Genomic DNA, 22,444 nt, shown 5'->3' on the forward strand with positions numbered 1-22,444 from the left:
TGAAATATTCCAATCTCAGTGTTCAAACAGTCAAAGACGAGCGGCATGCCACAGGAGCCTTATGGTGCAGCACGAAATTAGGGAGGCCTCCACTCAGACTATTGTTCTGAACTGTTGGACTCGTGAGAAAACATGAGCCAGAACATGAATTAATCATTGTTTTAGCGGCTCGGGGGGGTAAAAAACACCGAGGACACAAGCCAAACCCAAAATAACAGCCTTACTTTTCACAATTCTTTGCAGTCTGCTGTTATTTGTCTAAAACAACCAAATGCACTCATTAGCTGTTGAATTAGCTTTTTTACACATTAAAACAGTCTCACACACTTTATTTCTTCTATATATTTCTATGGATCTATGAATGGATCAAATTTACTCCCAAAAAACAGACACATGCATCCTCATCAGACCTGCTGCAAACAGAGAAACGATTTCCAAACGATGTGCTCCAAACCTGCAGGGGGCGCTCTGAGCGGCTCAATAGAGACAGAACAGCTGACTGAACCACAACAATACAGCGGGAACGGTAAAGGAGACTTATAAATCTTACTAATCTTAAAGTCTATCCTCTGATAGACCAGCATCAGAACTTTAAAGTCTATCCTCTGATGGACCGGCATCAGAACTTTAAAGTCTATCCTCTGATGGACCGGCATCAGAACCTTAAAGTCTATCCTCTGATGGACCGGCATCAGAACTTTAAAGTCTATCCTCTGATGGACCGGCATCAGAACTTTAAAGTCTATCCTCTGATGGACCGGCATCAGAACTTTAAAGTCTATCCTCTGATGGACCGGCATCAGAACTTTAAAGTCTATCCTCCGATGGACCGGCATCAGAACCTTAAAGTCTATCCTCTGATGGACCGGCATCAGAACCTTAAAGTCTATCCTCTGATGGACCGGCATCAGAACCTTAAAGTCTATCCTCTGATGGACCGGCATCAGAACCTTAAAGTCTATCCTCTGATGGACCGGCATCAGAACTTTAAAGTCTATCCTCTGATGGACCAGCATCAGAACTTTAAAGTCTATCCTCTGATGGACCGGCATCAGAACTTTAAAGTCTATCCTCCGATGGACCGGCATCAGAACCTTAAAGTCTATCCTCCGATGGACCGGCAGCAGAACCTTAAAGTCTATCCTCTGATGGACCTGCATCAGAACTTTAAAGTCTGTCCTCTGATGGACCGGCAGCAGAACCTTAAAGTCTATCCTCTGATGGACCGGCATCAGAACTTTAAAGTCTATCCTCCGATGGACCGGCAGCAGAACCTTAAAGTCTATCCTCTGATGGACCAGCATCAGAACTTTAAAGTCTATCCTCTGATGGACCGGCATCAGAACTTTAAAGTCTATCCTCCGATGGACCGGCATCAGAACCTTAAAGTCTATCCTCCGATGGACCGGCAGCAGAACCTTAAAGTCTATCCTCTGATGGACCGGCATCAGAACTTTAAAGTCTATCCTCTGATGGACCAGCATCAGAACCTTAAAGTCTATCCTCTGATGGACCGGCAGCCGGTGGAAAGACCTCACAGCTGGACTGAGCTGCTCCACTTCTTTGGTCTCAGTAGGACTCCAGCAGCTGAGTTCTGGATGAGCTGCAGGTGTCTGACTGACTTTTTAAAGATGCTGTCACAATAATAAATAATAATAAATAGTAATTAGTGCGCTTAAAGCGATGGTTCAACATTTTGCCAAATTGAGCTTTTGCCCTGATAATAGAAGGAAATGTTCATGTGACTGTAGGGATTATAGCATAAGGCCAAGCTACCAAACTGTTGGAATAGCCCTTTAATGTTAGCAGTCTTCTCAGATGCTGCTGTTTTTCCTGCCATTTTACTGTGTTTTTTCTCTCTGAATATTTTGTAGGTTCAAGGATGGGCTTTCAGCACTTAATGTGAGTCATGCTTTGGAGCCGCATGCATCCACATTCAAGGCATTTATGGGCTCAGTGTGGAACAGCTGACCACCACACCGGATAACCTTTTTCAGGCTCAGCTCCGTGAACCGAGAGGAAACCGGCGTTCTGGATCAGAAGGTCTGTTGTTCCCATTCCTCTCATCTTTTATGAATGGCAGCTTTAATGAAACACATTTTAACTTTAGAAGGGTTTTTTTCCCTGGCTGACATCCTGATGTTCGCCACTGGACTCAGTTCTCTGCCCCATCTGGGATTAACCCAAGACCAAAGCTGGCGTTTCACAGGAAACTCGCTTCCCAAGCAGCAGAACCTGTGCAAACACGATGGAAAGTCCACTGTCAATGAAGAGTTTGCAAAGGACTCGGACTTCGGAATAGAAAACTCACCTGTTCTGGACTTTATTGTATAACAAACTGTTGGGTTGAGCTTTAGTGTCTAAAGTTCAGCAGTTATTACCCGTATAAATCAGCCATGTTCTCACATAAAGTTCCCCGCAGGTCTCCCAGGTCATTGGCTGCCACTTTGCCTCTGGACTCATCTGATGCCCATCCTGACAAACTTTAAGTGGGATAAAGGCAGAGACTGAGTTTATTAGAATTATCTCACTTGGCCTCTGGTGGACAGTGGAGCTCCTTTAACATCAGAACCTGCATAAATGCCGGTTTTCCACCCATATGACGGTGAAACTCACTTTCTGCACCTCAATGACACACAGCTCAAGATCTGGTTCGCTGGCACTGAAACTTTATCACAGAATCTGTTAAAAGTCAAATACATGAAGATGTGGTGTGAACTGCATCAATGTTATGAACAAACTGATGTCCACTTACTGCTGTCTGCATATTCTGACAAAAATGCACTTTAGAGCCACTTTAGAGCCACTTTAGAGCCACTTTAGAGCCACAGAAGATGTAAATTGTTCCCAGATCTTGTCCACAAAAGGACAAAACATAGCCTGGAAAAAAGAAGATGGATCAGTTTAATCTAGAAAACTAAACGTGAGAAACATGAGAGCCTAAGGAACGTTATTGAGGTATGAGCCTAATACTAATCATTCATAACTGCTTACAAGTGAACTGCTGCCGTTAACAAGCAAACTGTAACAGGTAATGTGCACGTTGTAAAGTATGGAGACTGATAAGAAGCCTCTGATGTCCTATTAAACAGGTGTTTTATACCAATCATCCTGTCTTACTAAGCAGGCTAATCTGCCTGTAAATGTGCAGTTCAATTGATTCAGTTCAGTTCAATTCGATTTGATTTGACTTAAGAGATTATATCCAACAGATATTCTGAAGAAACCGACGAAATGCAGGTCTGGGCTTAAAGACTGACCACTTCAGTTCAATTCGATTCAGTTCAGTTCGGTTCAATTCGATTGATTTGATTCAGTTCAGTTCAATGCAGTTAATTTCAGTAAAATCTGATTAGATTCAATTCGATTCAGTTCAGTTCAGTTCAATTCGATTCATTTGATTCAGTTCAATTCGATCCGATCCGATTCAGTTAAGTTCGATTAAATTAAGTTCAATTTAATTCGATCCGATTTTATTCAGTTCAATTCAGTTCAGTTCAGTTAAATTCGATTCAATTCAATTCAATCCGATTCGATTTAAGAGATTAAATCCAACCGATATTCTGAAGAAACCGACGAAATGCAGGTCTGGGCTTAAAGACTGACCACTTCAGTTCAGTTAAATTAAATTCGATTCAGTTCAGTAAAATTAAATTCGATTCAGTTCAGTTCAATTCAATTTGATTCGATTAATTTTCATTTCACAAATCTGGTCACCTTCCTTTAACTTGATGTATAAATCTATATATTCTGTTCATATCACTGTAACGCTGCACATTTACAGGTAGATTATCCTGCTTAGTAAGACAAGATTCAGTTCAATTGAACTCGATTCAGTTCAGTTCAATTCAATTAAATTTTATTCAGTTAACTTCGATTCAATTAAGTTCAGTTAAATTCGATCTGATTCGATTTTATTCAGTTCAATTCGATTCAGTTCAGTTCAGTTCAGTTCAGTGCAGTTAATTTTAATAAAATTTGATTAGATTCAATTTGATTCAGTTCAGTTCAATTCGATTCGATTCGATTTGATTTAAGAGATTAAATCCAACCGATATTCTGAAGAAACCGACGAAATGCAGGTCTGGGCTTAAAGCCTGACCAGTTCAGTTCAATTCGATTCAGTTCAGTTCAGTTCAATTCGATTGAATTTGATTCAGATCAGTTCGATTAAATTAAGTTCAATTGAATTCGATCTGATTTGATTTTATTCAGTTCAATTCGATTCAGTTTAGTTAAGTTCAGTTCAGTGCAGTTCAATTCAATTAAATTTGATTCGATTCAATTTGATCCGATTCGATTTGATTTAATAGATTAAATCCAACCGATATTCTGAAGAAACCGATGACATGCAGGTCCGTGCTTAAAGTCTGACCCATTCAGTTCAGTTCAGTTAAATTAAATTCGATTCAGTTCAGTTCAATTCAATTCGATTTGATTCAGTTCAGTTCAATTCGATTAATTTTCATTTCACAAATCTGGTCACCTTACTTTAACTTGATGTATAAATATATATATTCTGTTCATATCACTGTAACGCTGCACATTTACAGGTAGATTAGCCTGCTTAGTAAGACAAGATTCAGTTCAATTGAACTCGATTCAGTTCAATTAAATTAAATTTTATTCAGTTAAGTTCGATTCAATTAAGTTCAGTTAACTTCGATCCGATTCGATTTTATTCAGTTCAATTCGATTCAGTTCAGTTCAGTTCAGTTCAATGCAGTTAATTTCAGTAAAATTTGATTAGATTTAATTCGATTTGATTCAGTTCAGTTCAATTCGATTCGATTTGATTTAAGAGATTAAATCCAACCGATATTCTGAAGAAACCGACGAAATGCAGGTCTGGGCTTAAAGACTGACCACTTCAGTTCAATTCGATTCAGTTCAGTTCAGTTCAATTCGATTAATTTGATTCAGTTCAGTTCAATGCAGTTAATTTCAGTAAAATTTGATTAGATTCAATTCGATTTGATTCAGTTCAGTTCAATTCGATTCGATTTGATTTAAGAGATTAAATCCAACCGATATTCTGAAGAAACCGACGAAATGCAGGTCTGGGCTTAAAGTCTGACCCATTCAGTTCAATTCGATTCAGTTCAGTTCAGTTCAATTCAATTTGATTCGATTAATTTTCATTTCACAAATCTGGTCACCTTACTTTAACTTGATGTATAAATCTATATATTCTGTTCATATCACTGTAACGCTGCACATTTACAGGTAGATTAGCCTGCTTAGTAAGACAAGATTCAGTTCAATTGAACTCGATTCAGTTCAATTCAATTCAATTTTATTCAGTTAAGTTCGATTCAATTAAGTTCAGTTAACTTCGATCCGATTCGATTTTATTCAGTTCAATTCGATTCAGTTCAATGCAGTTAATTTCAGTAAAATTTGATTAGAGTCAATTCGATTTGATTCAGTTCAGTTCAATTCGATTTGATTTGATTTAAGAGATTAAATCCAACCGATATTCTGAAGAAACCGACGAAATGCAGGTCTGGGCTTAAAGACTGACCACTTCAGTTCAATTCGATTCAGTTCAGTTCAGTTCAATTCGATTAATTTGATTCAGTTCAGTTCAATGCAGTTAATTTCAGTAAAATTTGATTAGATTCAATTCGATTTGATTCAGTTCAGTTCAATTCGATTCGATTTGATTTAAGAGATTAAATCCAACCGATATTCTGAAGAAACCGACGAAATGCAGGTCTGGGCTTAAAGACTGACCACTTCAGTTCAGTTAAATTAAATTCGATTCAGTTCAGTTCAGTTCAATTCAATTTGATTCGATTAATTTTCATTTCACAAATCTGGTCACCTTACTTTAACTTGATGTATAAATCTATATATTCTGTTCATATCACTGTAACGCTGCACATTTACAGGTAGATTATCCTGCTTAGTAAGACAAGATTCAGTTCAATTGAACTCGATTCAGTTCAATTCAATTAAATTTTATTCAGTTAAGTTCGATTCAATTAAGTTCAGTTAACTTCGATCCGATTCGATTTTATTCAGTTCAATTCGATTCAGTTCAGTTCAGTTCAATGCAGTTAATTTCAGTAAAATTTGATTAGAGTCAATTCGATTTGATTCAGTTCAGTTCAATTCGATTTGATTTGATTTAAGAGATTAAATCCAACCGATATTCTGAAGAAACCGACGAAATACAGGTCTGGGCTTAAAGACTGACCACTTCAGTTCAATTCGATTCAGTTCAGTTCAGTTCAATTCGATTAATTTGATTCAGTTCAGTTCAATGCAGTTAATTTCAGTAAAATTTGATTAGATTCAATTCGATTTGATTCAGTTCAGTTCAATTCGATTCGATTTGATTTAAGAGATAAAATCCAACCGATATTCTGAAGAAACCGACGAAATGCAGGTCTGGGCTTAAAGGCTGACCACTTCAGTTCAGTTAAATTAAATTCGATTCAGTTCAGTTCAATTCAATTTGATTCGATTAATTTTCATTTCACAAATCTGATCACCTTACTTTAACTTGATGTATAAATCTATATATTCTGTTCATATCACTGTAACGCTGCACATTTACAGGTAGATTATCCTGCTTAGTAAGACAAGATTCAGTTCAATTGAACTCGATTCAGTTCAGTTCAATTCAATTAAATTTAATTCAGTTAACTTCGATTCAATTAAGTTCAGTTAAATTCGATCTGATTCGATTTTATTCAGTTCAATTCGATTCAGTTCAGTTCAGTTCAGTTCAGTGCAGTTAATTTTAATAAAATTTGATTAGATTCAATTTGATTTGATTCAGCTCAGTTTAATTCGATTCGATTTGATTTAAGAGATTAAATCCAACCGATATTCTGAAGAAACCGACGAAATGCAGGTCTGGGCTTAAAGTCTGACCCATTCAGTTCAATTCGATTCAGTTCAGTTCAGTTCAATTCGATTAATTTGATTCAGTTCAGTTCAATGCAGTTAATTTCAGTAAAATTTGATTAGATTCAATTCGATTTGATTCAGTTCAGTTCAATTCGATTCGATTTGATTTAAGAGATAAAATCCAACCGATATTCTGAAGAAACCGACGAAATGCAGGTCTGGGCTTAAAGGCTGACCACTTCAGTTCAGTTAAATTAAATTCGATTCAGTTCAGTTCAATTCAATTTGATTCGATTAATTTTCATTTCACAAATCTGATCACCTTACTTTAACTTTAGCATAGAGAGAGGAGAAGAATAGTAAAGAGAGAGAAAAATAGCATAGAGAGAGAAGAAAAGTAAAGAGAGAGGAGAAGAATAGTAAAGAGAGAGAAAAATAGCATAGAGAGAGGAGAAGAATAGTAAAGAGAGAGAAAAATAGCATAGAGAGAGGAGAAGAATAGTAAAGAGAGAGAAGAATAGTAAAGAGAGAGAAAAATAGCATAGAGAGAGGAGAAGAATAGTAAAGAGAGAGAAAAATAGCATAGAGAGAGGAGAAGAATAGTAAAGAGAGAGAAGAATAGTAAAGAGAGAGAAAAATAGCATAGAGAGAGGAGAAGAATAGTAAAGAGAGAGAAAAATAGCATAGAGAGAGGAGAAGAATAGTAAAGAGAGAGAAGAATAGAATAGCATAGAGAGAGGAGAAGGGAAGGGGACTGATTCTCAGAGGTATATTTAGTGGGTTATGCAGCAGAAAACTTCCCTCAGTCTAAAAATAAAGCTTATTTTATTATGATAAAATAATAAAACTAGCCTTTCTAATTTCTGTCCCTCAACTATCTACTCTACTTCCTGTCCCTTGCCGGCTCTTATTTCTGCCCCTACTCTACTCTAAGCCTAACCTTCACCTGTCTACTCTCGTCTAAATCCTGTCCCTTGCCGGCTCTAATTTCTGTCCTTACTCTACTCTTGTCTAAACCTAACCCTAACCTATCTACTCTACTCTCGTCTAACCCTAACCTATCTACTCTACTCTCGTCTAACCCTAACCTATCTACTCTACTCTCGTCTAACCCTAACCTATCTACTCTACTCTCGTCTAACCCTCGCCTATCTACTCTACTCTCATCTAACCCTAACCCTCGCCTATCTACTCTACTTCCTGTCCCTTGCCTGTCTATGTCTACGCTTGTCTTTAAAACCTGGACCTTCTCTAGTCTACTGGTCCTCTTCTGGTCTTCTGACATCAGGAAGGACTCGAACCAGGGTCTCCACGGGCACAGTCTCCGACAGCCTCCGTCATGGTCTCCGACAACTCCACTTCACCGAGCCCTCTCGGCATTTGGAGGTGTTCTCGGAGCGCTTTTAAGTCTTCATTCTAGGTGTCGGACTGTAAAAACCATCGAGATTCAGAGCTTCCATAGTTGAAACCAACCACAGCTGGTGCCTCTGCAGCTGTGGGCTTCGATCCCCAGCTGTCCCAAACAGCAGCTCACTGGTTTATCAGTCTGAGCTATCTGCCCATAGCTTAAACACTTCGTTTTAAAGGGATTGTTGGTCTCTATCCCTGAAAGATTCCTTAAAGAATGAAAGCTGGAAGTCCACAGACCATCGGAGGGAATTGAACCCATAAGCAGTCCAACCCCAGGCAGCATCCCATCACCCTGAGCTACTCTTTCGGAGCATCTTTACTGAACTTTAAAAGACTGTGATCATAGTTTCCACGTCTCAGAGGCTCAAAGCTTTTACCCAACAGCGTTAGTTTGTGAAGATGAGGGATCAAAGCTCAGTTGAAGTTCAGCATGCAAACAGAAGGATGGAAGCCGCTCAGAAGAGTAGCTCAGGATGATGGGATGCTTCCTGCCAATCGGATCAAATTGAACTGAACTTAATTGAATCGAACTTAACTGAATAAAATTTAATTGAATTGAACTGAATCTTGTCTTACTAAGCAGGCTAATCTACCTGTAAATGTGCAGCGTTACAGTGATATGAACAGAATATATATATTTATACATCAAGTTAAAGTAAGGTGACCAGATTTGTGAAATGAAAATTAATCGAACTGAACTGAACTGAATCAAATCGAATTGAATTGAACTGAACTGAATCGAATTTAATTTAACTGAACTGAACTGAATGGGTCAGACTTTAAGCCCGGACCTGCATGTCATCGGTTTCTTCAGAATATCGGTTGGATTTAATCTATTAAATCAAATCGAATCGGATCAAATTGAATCGAATCAAATTTAATTGAATTGAACTGCACTGAACTGAACTGAACTAAACTGAATCGAATTGAACTGAATAAAATCAAATCGGATCGAATTCAATTGAACTTAATTTAATCGAACTGATCTGAATCAAATTCAATCGAATTGAACTGAACTGAACTGAATCGAATTGAACTGAACTGGTCAGGCTTTAAGCCCAGACCTGCATTTCGTCGGTTTCTTCAGAATATCGGTTGGATTTAATCTCTTAAATCAAATCGAATCGAATCGAATTGAACTGAACTGAATCAAATTGAATCTAATCAAATTTTATTAAAATTAACTGCACTGAACTGAACTGAACTGAACTGAATCGAATTGAACTGAATAAAATCGAATCAGATCGAATTTAACTGAACTTAATTGAATCGAAGTTAACTGAATAAAATTGAATTGAATTGAACTGAACTGAACTGAATCGAGTTCAATTGAACTGAATCTTGTCTTACTAAGCAGGCTAATCTACCTGTAAATGTGCAGCGTTACAGTGATATGAACAGAATATATATATTTATACATCAAGTTAAAGTAAGGTGACCAGATTTGTGAAATGAAAATTAATCGAACTGAACTGAACTGAATCAAATCGAATTGAATTGAACTGAACTGAATCGAATTTAATTTAACTGAACTGAACTGAATGGGTCAGACTTTAAGCCCGGACCTGCATGTCATCGGTTTCTTCAGAATATCGGTTGGATTTAATCTATTAAATCAAATCGAATCGGATCAAATTGAATCGAATCAAATTTAATTGAATTGAACTGCACTGAACTGAACTGAACTGAACTTAACTGAATCGAATTGAACTGAATAAAATCAAATCGGATCGAATTCAATTGAACTTAATTTAATCGAACTGATCTGAATCAAATTCAATCGAATTGAACTGAACTGAACTGAATCGAATTGAACTGAACTGGTCAGGCTTTAAGCCCAGACCTGCATTTCGTCAGTTTCTTCAGAATATCGGTTGGATTTAATCTCTTAAATCAAATCGAATCGAATCGAATTGAACTGAACTGAATCAAATTGAATCTAATCAAATTTTATTAAAATTAACTGCACTGAACTGAACTGAACTGAACTGAACTGAATCGAATTGAACTGAATAAAATCGAATCAGATCGAATTTAACTGAACTTAATTGAATCGAAGTTAACTGAATAAAATTTAATTGAATTGAACTGAACTGAACTGAATCGAGTTCAATTGAACTGAATCTTGTCTTACTAAGCAGGATAATCTACCTGTAAATGTGCAGCGTTACAGTGATATGAACAGAATATATAGATTTATACATCAAGTTAAAGTAAGGTGACCAGATTTGTGAAATGAAAATTAATCGAATCAAATTGAATTGAACTGAACTGAATCGAATTGAACTGAATGGGTCAGACTTTAAGCCCAGACCTGCATTTCGTCGGTTTCTTCAGAATATCGGTTGGATTTAATCTCTTAAATCGAATCGAATTGAACTGAGCTGAATCAAATCAAATTGAATCTAATCAAATTTTATTAAAATTAACTGCACTGAACTGAACTGAACTGAATCGAATTGAACTGAATAAAATCGAATCAGATCGAATTTAACTGAACTTAATTGAATCGAAGTTAACTGAATAAAATTTAATTGAATTGAACTGAACTGAACTGAATCGAGTTCAATTGAACTGAATCTTGTCTTACTAAGCAGGATAATCTACCTGTAAATGTGCAGCGTTACAGTGATATGAACAGAATATATATATTTATACATCAAGTTAAAGTAAGGTGACCAGATTTGTGAAATGAAAATTAATCGAATCAAATTGAATTGAACTGAACTGAATCGAATTTAATTTAACTGAACTGAAGTGGTCAGCCTTTAAGCCCAGACCTGCATTTCGTCGGTTTCTTCAGAATATCGGTTGGATTTAATCTCTTAAATCAAATCGAATCGAATTGAACTGAGCTGAATCAAATCAAATTGAATCTAATCAAATTTTATTGAAATTAACTGCATTGAACTGAACTGAATCAAATTAATCGAATTGAACTGAACTGAACTGAATCAAATTGAACTGAAGTGGTCAGTCTTTAAGCCCAGACCTGCATTTCGTCGGTTTCTTCAGAATATCGGTTGGATATAATCTCTTAAATCAAATCAAATCGAATTGAACTGAACTGAATCAAATCGAATTGACTCTAATCAAATTTTACTGAAATGAACTGCATTGAACTGAACTGAACTGAATCGAATTGAACTGAATAAAATCGAATCGGATCGAAGTTAACTGAACTTAATTGAATCGAACTTAACTGAATAAAATTTAATTGAATTGAACTGAATCAAGTTCAATTGAACTGAATCTTGTCTTACTAAGCAGGCTAATCTACCTGTAAATGTGCAGCGTTACAGTGATATGAACAGAATATATAGATTTATACATCAAGTTAAAGTAAGGTGACCAGATTTGTGAAATGAAAATTAATCGAATTTAACTGAACTGAACTGAATCAAATCGAATCGAATCGAATCGAATCGAATTTAACTGAACTTAATTGAATCGAACTTAACTGAATAAAATTGAAATGAATTGAACTGAACTGAATCGAATTGAACTGAATGGGTCAGACTTTAAGCCCAGACCTGCATTTCGTCGGTTTCTTCAGAATATCGGTTGGATTTAATCTCTTAAATCAAATCAAATCGAATTGAACTGAACTGAATCAAATCGAATTGACTCTAATCAAATTTTACTGAAATTAACAGCATTGAACTGAACTGAACTGAACTGAACTGAATCGAATTGAACTGAATAAAATCGAATCGGATCGAAGTTAACTGAACTTAATTGAATCGAACTTAACTGAATAAAATTTAATTTAATTGAACTGAATCTAGTTCAATTGAACTGAATCTTGTCTTACTAAGCAGGCTAATCTACCTGTAAATGTGCAGCGTTACAGTGATATGAACAGAATATATAGATTTATACATCAAGTTAAAGTAAGGTGACCAGATTTGTGAAATGAAAATTAATCGAATCAAATTGAATTGAACTGAACTGAATGGGTCAGACTTTAAGCCCAGACCTGCATTTCGTCGGTTTCTTCAGAATATCGGTTGGATTTAATCTCTTAAATCGAATCGAATTGAACTGAGCTGAATCAAATCAAATTGAATCTAATCAAATTTTATTAAAATTAACTGCACTGAACTGAACTGAACTGAATCGAATTGAACTGAATAAAATCGAATCAGATCGAATTTAACTGAACTTAATTGAATCGAAGTTAACTGAATAAAATTTAATTGAATTGAACTGAACTGAACTGAATCGAGTTCAATTGAACTGAATCTTGTCTTACTAAGCAGGCTAATCTACCTGTAAATGTGCAGCGTTACAGTGATATGAACAGAATATATAGATTTATACATCAAGTTAAAGTAAGGTGACCAGATTTGTGAAATGAAAATTAATCGAATTTAACTGAACTGAACTGAATCAAATCGAATCGAATCGAATCGAATTTAACTGAACTTAATTGAATCGAACTTAACTGAATAAAATTGAAATGAATTGAACTGAACTGAATCGAATTGAACTGAATGGGTCAGACTTTAAGCCCAGACCTGCATTTCGTCGGTTTCTTCAGAATATCGGTTGGATTTAATCTCTTAAATCAAATCAAATCGAATTGAACTGAACTGAATCAAATCGAATTGACTCTAATCAAATTTTACTGAAATTAACTGCATTGAACTGAACTGAACTGAACTGAATCGAATTGAACTGAATAAAATCGAATCGGATCGAAGTTAACTGAACTTAATTGAATCGAACTTAACTGAATAAAATTTAATTTAATTGAACTGAATCTAGTTCAATTGAACTGAATCTTGTCTTACTAAGCAGGCTAATCTACCTGTAAATGTGCAGCGTTACAGTGATATGAACAGAATATATAGATTTATACATCAAGTTAAAGTAAGGTGACCAGATTTGTGAAATGAAAATTAATCGAATTTAACTGAACTGAACTGAATCAAATCGAATCGAATCGAATCGAATCGAATTTAACTGAACTTAATTGAATCGAACTTAACTGAATAAAATTGAAATGAATTGAACTGAACTGAATCGAATTGAACTGAATGGGTCAGACTTTAAGCCCAGACCTGCATTTCGTCGGTTTCTTCAGAATATCGGTTGGATTTAATCTCTTAAATCAAATCAAATCGAATTGAACTGAATCAAATTGAATTGACTCTAATCAAATTTTACTGAAATTAACTGCATTGAACTGAACTGAACTGAACTGAATCGAATTGAACTGAATAAAATCGAATCGGATCGAAGTTAACTGAACTTAATTGAATCGAACTTAACTGAATAAAATTTAATTTAATTGAACTGAATCTAGTTCAATTGAACTGAATCTTGTCTTACTAAGCAGGCTAATCTACCTGTAAATGTGCAGCGTTACAGTGATATGAACAGAATATATAGATTTATACATCAAGTTAAAGTAAGGTGACCAGATTTGTGAAATGAAAATTAATCGAATTTAACTGAACTGAACTGAATCAAATCGAATCGAATCGAATCGAATCGAATTTAACTGAACTTAATTGAATCGAACTTAACTGAATAAAATTGAAATGAATTGAACTGAACTGAATCGAATTGAACTGAATGGGTCAGACTTTAAGCCCAGACCTGCATTTCGTCGGTTTCTTCAGAATATCGGTTGGATTTAATCTCTTAAATCAAATCAAATCGAATTGAACTGAATCAAATTGAATTGACTCTAATCAAATTTTACTGAAATTAACTGCATTGAACTGAACTGAACTGAACTGAACTGAATCGAATTGAACTGAATAAAATCGAATCGGATCGAAGTTAACTGAACTTAATTGAATCGAACTTAACTGAATAAAATTTAATTTAATTGAACTGAATCTAGTTCAATTGAACTGAATCTTGTCTTACTAAGCAGGCTAATCTACCTGTAAATGTGCAGCGTTACAGTGATATGAACAGAATATATAGATTTATACATCAAGTTAAAGTAAGGTGACCAGATTTGTGAAATGAAAATTAATCGAATTTAACTGAACTGAACTGAATCAAATCGAATCGAATCGAATCGAATCGAATTTAACTGAACTTAATTGAATCGAACTTAACTGAATAAAATTGAAATGAATTGAACTGAACTGAATCGAATTGAACTGAATGGGTCAGACTTTAAGCCCAGACCTGCATTTCGTCGGTTTCTTCAGAATATCGGTTGGATTTAATCTCTTAAATCAAATCGAATCGAATCGAATTGAACTGAACTGAATCAAATTGAATCTAATCAAATTTTATTAAAATTAACTGCACTGAACTGAACTGAACTGAATCGAATTGAACTGAATAAAATCGAATCAGATCGAATTTAACTGAACTTAATTGAATCGAAGTTAACTGAATAAAATTTAATTGAATTGAACTGAACTGAATCGAGTTCAATTGAACTGAATCTTGTCTTACTAAGCAGGATAATCTACCTGTAAATGTGCAGCGTTACAGTGATATGAACAGAATATATAGATTTATACATCAAGTTAAAGTAAGGTGATCAGATTTGTGAAATGAAAATTAATCGAATCAAATTGAATTGAACTGAACTGAATCGAATTTAATTTAACTGAACTGAAGTGGTCAGCCTTTAAGCCCAGACCTGCATTTCGTCGGTTTCTTCAGAATATCGGTTGGATTTTATCTCTTAAATCAAATCGAATCGAATTGAACTGAACTGAATCAAATCGAATTGAATCTAATCAAATTTTACTGAAATTAACTGCATTGAACTGAACTGAATCAAATTAATCGAATTGAACTGAACTGAACTGAATCGAATTGAACTGAATGGGTCAGACTTTAAGCCCAGACCTGCATTTCGTCGGTTTCTTCAGAATATCGGTTGGATTTAATCTCTTAAATCAAATCGAATCGAATTAAACTGAGCTGAATCAAATCAAATTGAATCTAATCAAATTTTATTAAAATTAACTGCACTGAACTGAACTGAACTGAACTGAATCGAATTGAACTGAATAAAATCGAATCAGATCGAATTTAACTGAACTTAATTGAATCGAAGTTAACTGAATTAAATTTAATTGAATTGAACTGAACTGAATCGAGTTCAATTGAACTGAATCTTGTCTTACTAAGCAGGATAATCTACCTGTAAATGTGCAGCGTTACAGTGATATGAACAGAATATATAGATTTATACATCAAGTTAAAGTAAGGTGATCAGATTTGTGAAATGAAAATTAATCGAATCAAATTGAATTGAACTGAACTGAATCGAATTTAATTTAACTGAACTGAAGTGGTCAGCCTTTAAGCCCAGACCTGCATTTCGTCGGTTTCTTCAGAATATCGGTTGGATTTTATCTCTTAAATCAAATCGAATCGAATTGAACTGAACTGAATCAAATCGAATTGAATCTAATCAAATTTTACTGAAATTAACTGCATTGAACTGAACTGAATCAAATTAATCGAATTGAACTGAACTGAACTGAATCGAATTGAACTGAAGTGGTCAGTCTTTAAGCCCAGACCTGTATTTCGTCGGTTTCTTCAGAATATCGGTTGGATTTAATCTCTTAAATCAAATCAAATCGAATTGAACTGAACTGAATCAAATCGAATTGACTCTAATCAAATTTTACTGAAATTAACTGCATTGAACTGAACTGAACTGAATCGAATTGAACTGAATAAAATCGAATCGGATCGAAGTTAACTGAACTTAATTGAATCGAACTTAACTGAATAAAATTTAATTTAATTGAACTGAATCTAGTTCAATTGAACTGAATCTTGTCTTACTAAGCAGGCTAATCTACCTGTAAATGTGCAGCGTTACAGTGATATGAACAGAATATATAGATTTATACATCAAGTTAAAGTAAGGTGACCAGATTTGTGAAATGAAAATTAATCGAATTTAACTGAACTGAACTGAATCAAATCGAATCGAATCGAATCGAATCGAATTTAACTGAACTTAATTGAATCGAACTTAACTGAATAAAATTGAAATGAATTGAACTGAACTGAATCGAATTGAACTGAATGGGTCAGACTTTAAGCCCAGACCTGCATTTCGTCGGTTTCTTCAGAATATCGGTTGGATTTAATCTCTTAAATCAAATCAAATCGAATTGAACTGAATCAAATTGAATTGACTCTAATCAAATTTTACTGAAATTAACTGCATTGAACTGAACTGAACTGAACTGAATCGAATTGAACTGAATAAAATCGAATCGGATCGAAGTTAACTGAACTTAATTGAATCGAACTTAACTGAATAAAATTTAATTTAATTGAACTGAATCTAGTTCAATTGAACTGAATCTTGTCTTACTAAGCAGGCTAATCTACCTGTAAATGTGCAGCGTTACAGTGATATGAACAGAATATATAGATTTATACATCAAGTTAAAGTAAGGTGACCAGATTTGTGAAATGAAAATTAATCGAATTTAACTGAACTGAACTGAATCAAATCGAATCGAATCGAATCGAATCGAATTTAACTGAACTTAATTGAATCGAACTTAACTGAATAAAATTGAAATGAATTGAACTGAACTGAATCGAATTGAACTGAATGGGTCAGACTTTAAGCCCAGACCTGCATTTCGTCGGTTTCTTCAGAATATCGGTTGGATTTAATCTCTTAAATCAAATCAAATCGAATTGAACTGAATCAAATTGAATTGACTCTAATCAAATTTTACTGAAATTAACTGCATTGAACTGAACTGAACTGAACTGAACTGAATCGAATTGAACTGAATAAAATCGAATCGGATCGAAGTTAACTGAACTTAATTGAATCGAACTTAACTGAATAAAATTTAATTTAATTGAACTGAATCTAGTTCAATTGAACTGAATCTTGTCTTACTAAGCAGGCTAATCTACCTGTAAATGTGCAGCGTTACAGTGATATGAACAGAATATATAGATTTATACATCAAGTTAAAGTAAGGTGACCAGATTTGTGAAATGAAAATTAATCGAATTTAACTGAACTGAACTGAATCAAATCGAATCGAATCGAATCGAATCGAATTTAACTGAACTTAATTGAATCGAACTTAACTGAATAAAATTGAAATGAATTGAACTGAACTGAATCGAATTGAACTGAATGGGTCAGACTTTAAGCCCAGACCTGCATTTCGTCGGTTTCTTCAGAATATCGGTTGGATTTAATCTCTTAAATCAAATCGAATCGAATCGAATTGAACTGAACTGAATCAAATTGAATCTAATCAAATTTTATTAAAATTAACTGCACTGAACTGAACTGAACTGAATCGAATTGAACTGAATAAAATCGAATCAGATCGAATTTAACTGAACTTAATTGAATCGAAGTTAACTGAATAAAATTTAATTGAATTGAACTGAACTGAATCGAGTTCAATTGAACTGAATCTTGTCTTACTAAGCAGGATAATCTACCTGTAAATGTGCAGCGTTACAGTGATATGAACAGAATATATAGATTTATACATCAAGTTAAAGTAAGGTGATCAGATTTGTGAAATGAAAATTAATCGAATCAAATTGAATTGAACTGAACTGAATCGAATTTAATTTAACTGAACTGAAGTGGTCAGCCTTTAAGCCCAGACCTGCATTTCGTCGGTTTCTTCAGAATATCGGTTGGATTTTATCTCTTAAATCAAATCGAATCGAATTGAACTGAACTGAATCAAATCGAATTGAATCTAATCAAATTTTACTGAAATTAACTGCATTGAACTGAACTGAATCAAATTAATCGAATTGAACTGAACTGAACTGAATCGAATTGAACTGAATGGGTCAGACTTTAAGCCCAGACCTGCATTTCGTCGGTTTCTTCAGAATATCGGTTGGATTTAATCTCTTAAATCAAATCGAATCGAATTAAACTGAGCTGAATCAAATCAAATTGAATCTAATCAAATTTTATTAAAATTAACTGCACTGAACTGAACTGAACTGAACTGAATCGAATTGAACTGAATAAAATCGAATCAGATCGAATTTAACTGAACTTAATTGAATCGAAGTTAACTGAATTAAATTTAATTGAATTGAACTGAACTGAATCGAGTTCAATTGAACTGAATCTTGTCTTACTAAGCAGGATAATCTACCTGTAAATGTGCAGCGTTACAGTGATATGAACAGAATATATAGATTTATACATCAAGTTAAAGTAAGGTGATCAGATTTGTGAAATGAAAATTAATCGAATCAAATTGAATTGAACTGAACTGAATCGAATTTAATTTAACTGAACTGAAGTGGTCAGCCTTTAAGCCCAGACCTGCATTTCGTCGGTTTCTTCAGAATATCGGTTGGATTTTATCTCTTAAATCAAATCGAATCGAATTGAACTGAACTGAATCAAATCGAATTGAATCTAATCAAATTTTACTGAAATTAACTGCATTGAACTGAACTGAATCAAATTAATCGAATTGAACTGAACTGAACTGAATCGAATTGAACTGAAGTGGTCAGTCTTTAAGCCCAGACCTGTATTTCGTCGGTTTCTTCAGAATATCGGTTGGATTTAATCTCTTAAATCAAATCAAATCGAATTGAACTGAACTGAATCAAATCGAATTGACTCTAATCAAATTTTACTGAAATTAACTGCATTGAACTGAACTGAACTGAATCGAATTGAACTGAATAAAATCGAATCGGATCGAAGTTAACTGAACTTAATTGAATCGAACTTAACTGAATAAAATTTAATTGAATTGAACTGAATCGAGTTCAATTGAACTGAATCTTGTCTTACTAAGCAGGATAATCTACCTGTAAATGTGCAGCGTTACAGTGATATGAACAGAATATATAGATTTATACATCAAGTTAAAGTAAGGTGACCAGATTTGTGAAATGAAAATTAATCGAATCAAATTGAATTGAACTGAACTGAACTGAATCGAATTTAATTTAACTGAACTGAAGTGGTCAGTCTTTAAGCCCAGACCTGCATTTCGTCGGTTTCTTCAGAATATCGGTTGGATTTAATCTCTTAAATCAAATCGAATCGAATTGAACTGAACTGAATCAAATCGAATTGAATCTAATCAAATTTTACTGAAATTAACTGCATTGAACTGAACTGAATCAAATTAATCGAATTGAACTGAACTGAACTGAATCGAATTGAACTGAAGTGGTCAGTCTTTAAGCCCAGACCTGCATTTCGTCGGTTTCTTCAGAATATCGGTTGGATTTAATCTCTTAAATCAAATCAAATCGAATTGAACTGAACTGAATCAAATCGAATTGACTCTAATCAAATTTTACTGAAATTAACTGCATTGAACTGAATCGAATTGAACTGAATAAAATCGAATCGGATCGAAGTTAACTGAACTTAATTGAATCGAACTTAACTGAATAAAATTGAATTGAATTGAACTGAATCGAGTTCAATTGAACTGAATCTTGTCTTACTAAGCAGGCTAATCTACCTGTAAATGTGCAGCGTTACAGTGATATGAACAGAATATATAGATTTATACATCAAGTTAAAGTAAGGTGACCAGATTTGTGAAATGAAAATTAATCGAATCAAATTGAATTGAACTGAACTGAACTGAATCGAATTGAACTGAATGGGTCAGACTTTAAGCCCAGACCTGCATTTCGTCGGTTTCTTCAGAATATCGGTTGGATTTAATCTCTTAAATCAAATCGAATCGAATTGAACTGAACTGAATCAAATCGAATTGAATCTAATCAAATTTTACTGAAATTAACTGCATTGAACTGAACTGAATCAAATTAATCGAATTGAACTGAACTGAACTGAATCGAATTGAACTGAAGTGGTCAGTCTTTAAGCCCAGACCTGCATTTCGTCGGTTTCTTCAGAATATCGGTTGGATTTAATCTCTTAAATCAAATCGAATCGAATTGAACTGAACTGAATCAAATCGAATTAAATCTAATCAAATTTTACTGAAATTAACTGCATTGAACTGAACTGAACTGAACTGAATCGAATTGAACTGAATAAAATCGAATCGGATCGAAGTTAACTGAACTTAATTGAATCGAACTTAACTGAATAAAATTTAATTTAATTGAACTGAATCGAGTTCAATTGAACTGAATCTTGTCTTACTAAGCAGGCTAATCTACCTGTAAATGTGCAGCGTTACAGTGATATGAACAGAATATATATATTTATACATCAAGTTAAAGTAAGGTGACCAGATTTGTGAAATGAAAATTAATCGAATTGAACTGAACTGAATCAAATCGAATTGAATTGAACTGAACTGAATCGAATTTAATTTAACTGAACTGAACTGAATGGGTCAGACTTTAAGCACGGACCTGCATGTCATCGGTTTCTTCAGAATATCGGTTGGATTTAATCTATTAAATCAAATCGAATCGGATCAAATTGAATCGAATCAAATTTAATTGAATTGAACTGCACTGAACTGAACTTAACTAAACTGAATCGAATTGAACTGAATAAAATCAAATCAGATCGAATTCAATTGAACTTAATTTAATCGAACTGATCTGAATCAAATTCAATCGAATTGAACTGAACTGAACTGAATCGAATTGAACTGAACTGGTCAGGCTTTAAGCCCAGACCTGCATTTCGTCGGTTTCTTCAGAATATCGGTTGGATTTAATCTCTTAAATCAAATCGAATCGAATCGAATTGAACTGAACTGAATCAAATTGAATCTAATCAAATTTTATTAAAATTAACTGCACTGAACTGAACTGAACTGAACTGAATCGAATTGAACTGAATAAAATCGAATCAGATCGAATTTAACTGAACTTAATTGAATCGAAGTTAACTGAATAAAATTTAATTGAATTGAACTGAACTGAATCGAGTTCAATTGAACTGAATCTTGTCTTACTAAGCAGGATAATCTACCTGTAAATGTGCAGCGTTACAGTGATATGAACAGAATATATAGATTTATACATCAAGTTAAAGGAAGGTGACCAGATTTGTGAAATGAAAATTAATCGAATCAAATTGAATTGAACTGAACTGAATCGAATTTAATTTTACTGAACTGAATCGAATTTAATTTAACTGAACTGAAGTGGTCAGTCTTTAAGCCCAGACCTGCATTTCGTCGGTTTCTTCAGAATATCGGTTGGATTTAATCTCTTAAATCGAATCGGATTGAATTGAATTGAATCGAATTTAACTGAACTGAACTGAATTGAACTGAATAAAATCGGATCGAATTAAATTGAACTTAATTTAATCGAACTTAACTGAATCGGATCGGATCGAATTGAACTGAATCAAATGAATCGAATTGAACTGAACTGAACTGAATCGAATTGAATCTAATCAGATTTTACTGAAATTAACTGCATTGAACTGAACTGAATCAAATCAATCGAATTGAACCGAACTGAACTGAATCGAATTGAACTGAAGTGGTCAGTCTTTAAGCCCAGACCTGCATTTCGTCGGTTTCTTCAGAATATCTGTTGGATATAATCTCTTAAGTCAAATCAAATCGAATTGAACTGAACTGAATCAATTGAACTGAATCTTGTCTTACTAAGCAGGCTAATCTACCTGTAAATGTGCAGCGTTACAGTGATATGAACAGAATATATAGATTTATACATCAAGTTAAAGTGAGGTGACCAGATTTGTGAAATGAAAATCGGAACATTTTCAATGCGGAGGTGAAAAATCTGCCAAAAATAAATAAGTTAATACACAACATGTAATTTATGGCGGCCGCTGGTCTCCTTTTCTTTCCTTTTCGCCGCCTCTGATTGTTGTTGTTGACGCTGCTGCGTCTTTACGTCATACGACGTCTTCTCTGGCGATGCGTTAAAGGGCTGCCGTAATAACTGCCGTTACTTTGAGTCTGCGCACATTTCCCCATTCAGTGTCTAAATCGAGGACGTTTTCGGGGACAGCTTTGACCGGGGACAGGTCACCCAAAACGGGGAGGTCTGGTCACCTTACTCAGGAGTCAAAATGGGTCAGAATTCGTACTTGGAACTTTAGTTTTGTAAACTTGGAACTTTAGTTTTGTAAACTTGTAACTTTAGTTTTGTAAACTTGTAACTTCAGGGTCGCACGTGAAGGTGGGAAATTTGTGTGTCTGTCAGGTTTAAGTTTTACACATGCACAAAATATTTTTACAACTTCAGCATCTTTCTGACCCTT

Source organism: Leuresthes tenuis, unplaced genomic scaffold (genome assembly GCF_036924035.1).
Source record: "Leuresthes tenuis unplaced genomic scaffold, fLeuTen1.0.hap1 SCAF_35, whole genome shotgun sequence".
Classification (NCBI taxonomy): Eukaryota; Metazoa; Chordata; class Actinopteri; order Atheriniformes; family Atherinopsidae; genus Leuresthes; species Leuresthes tenuis.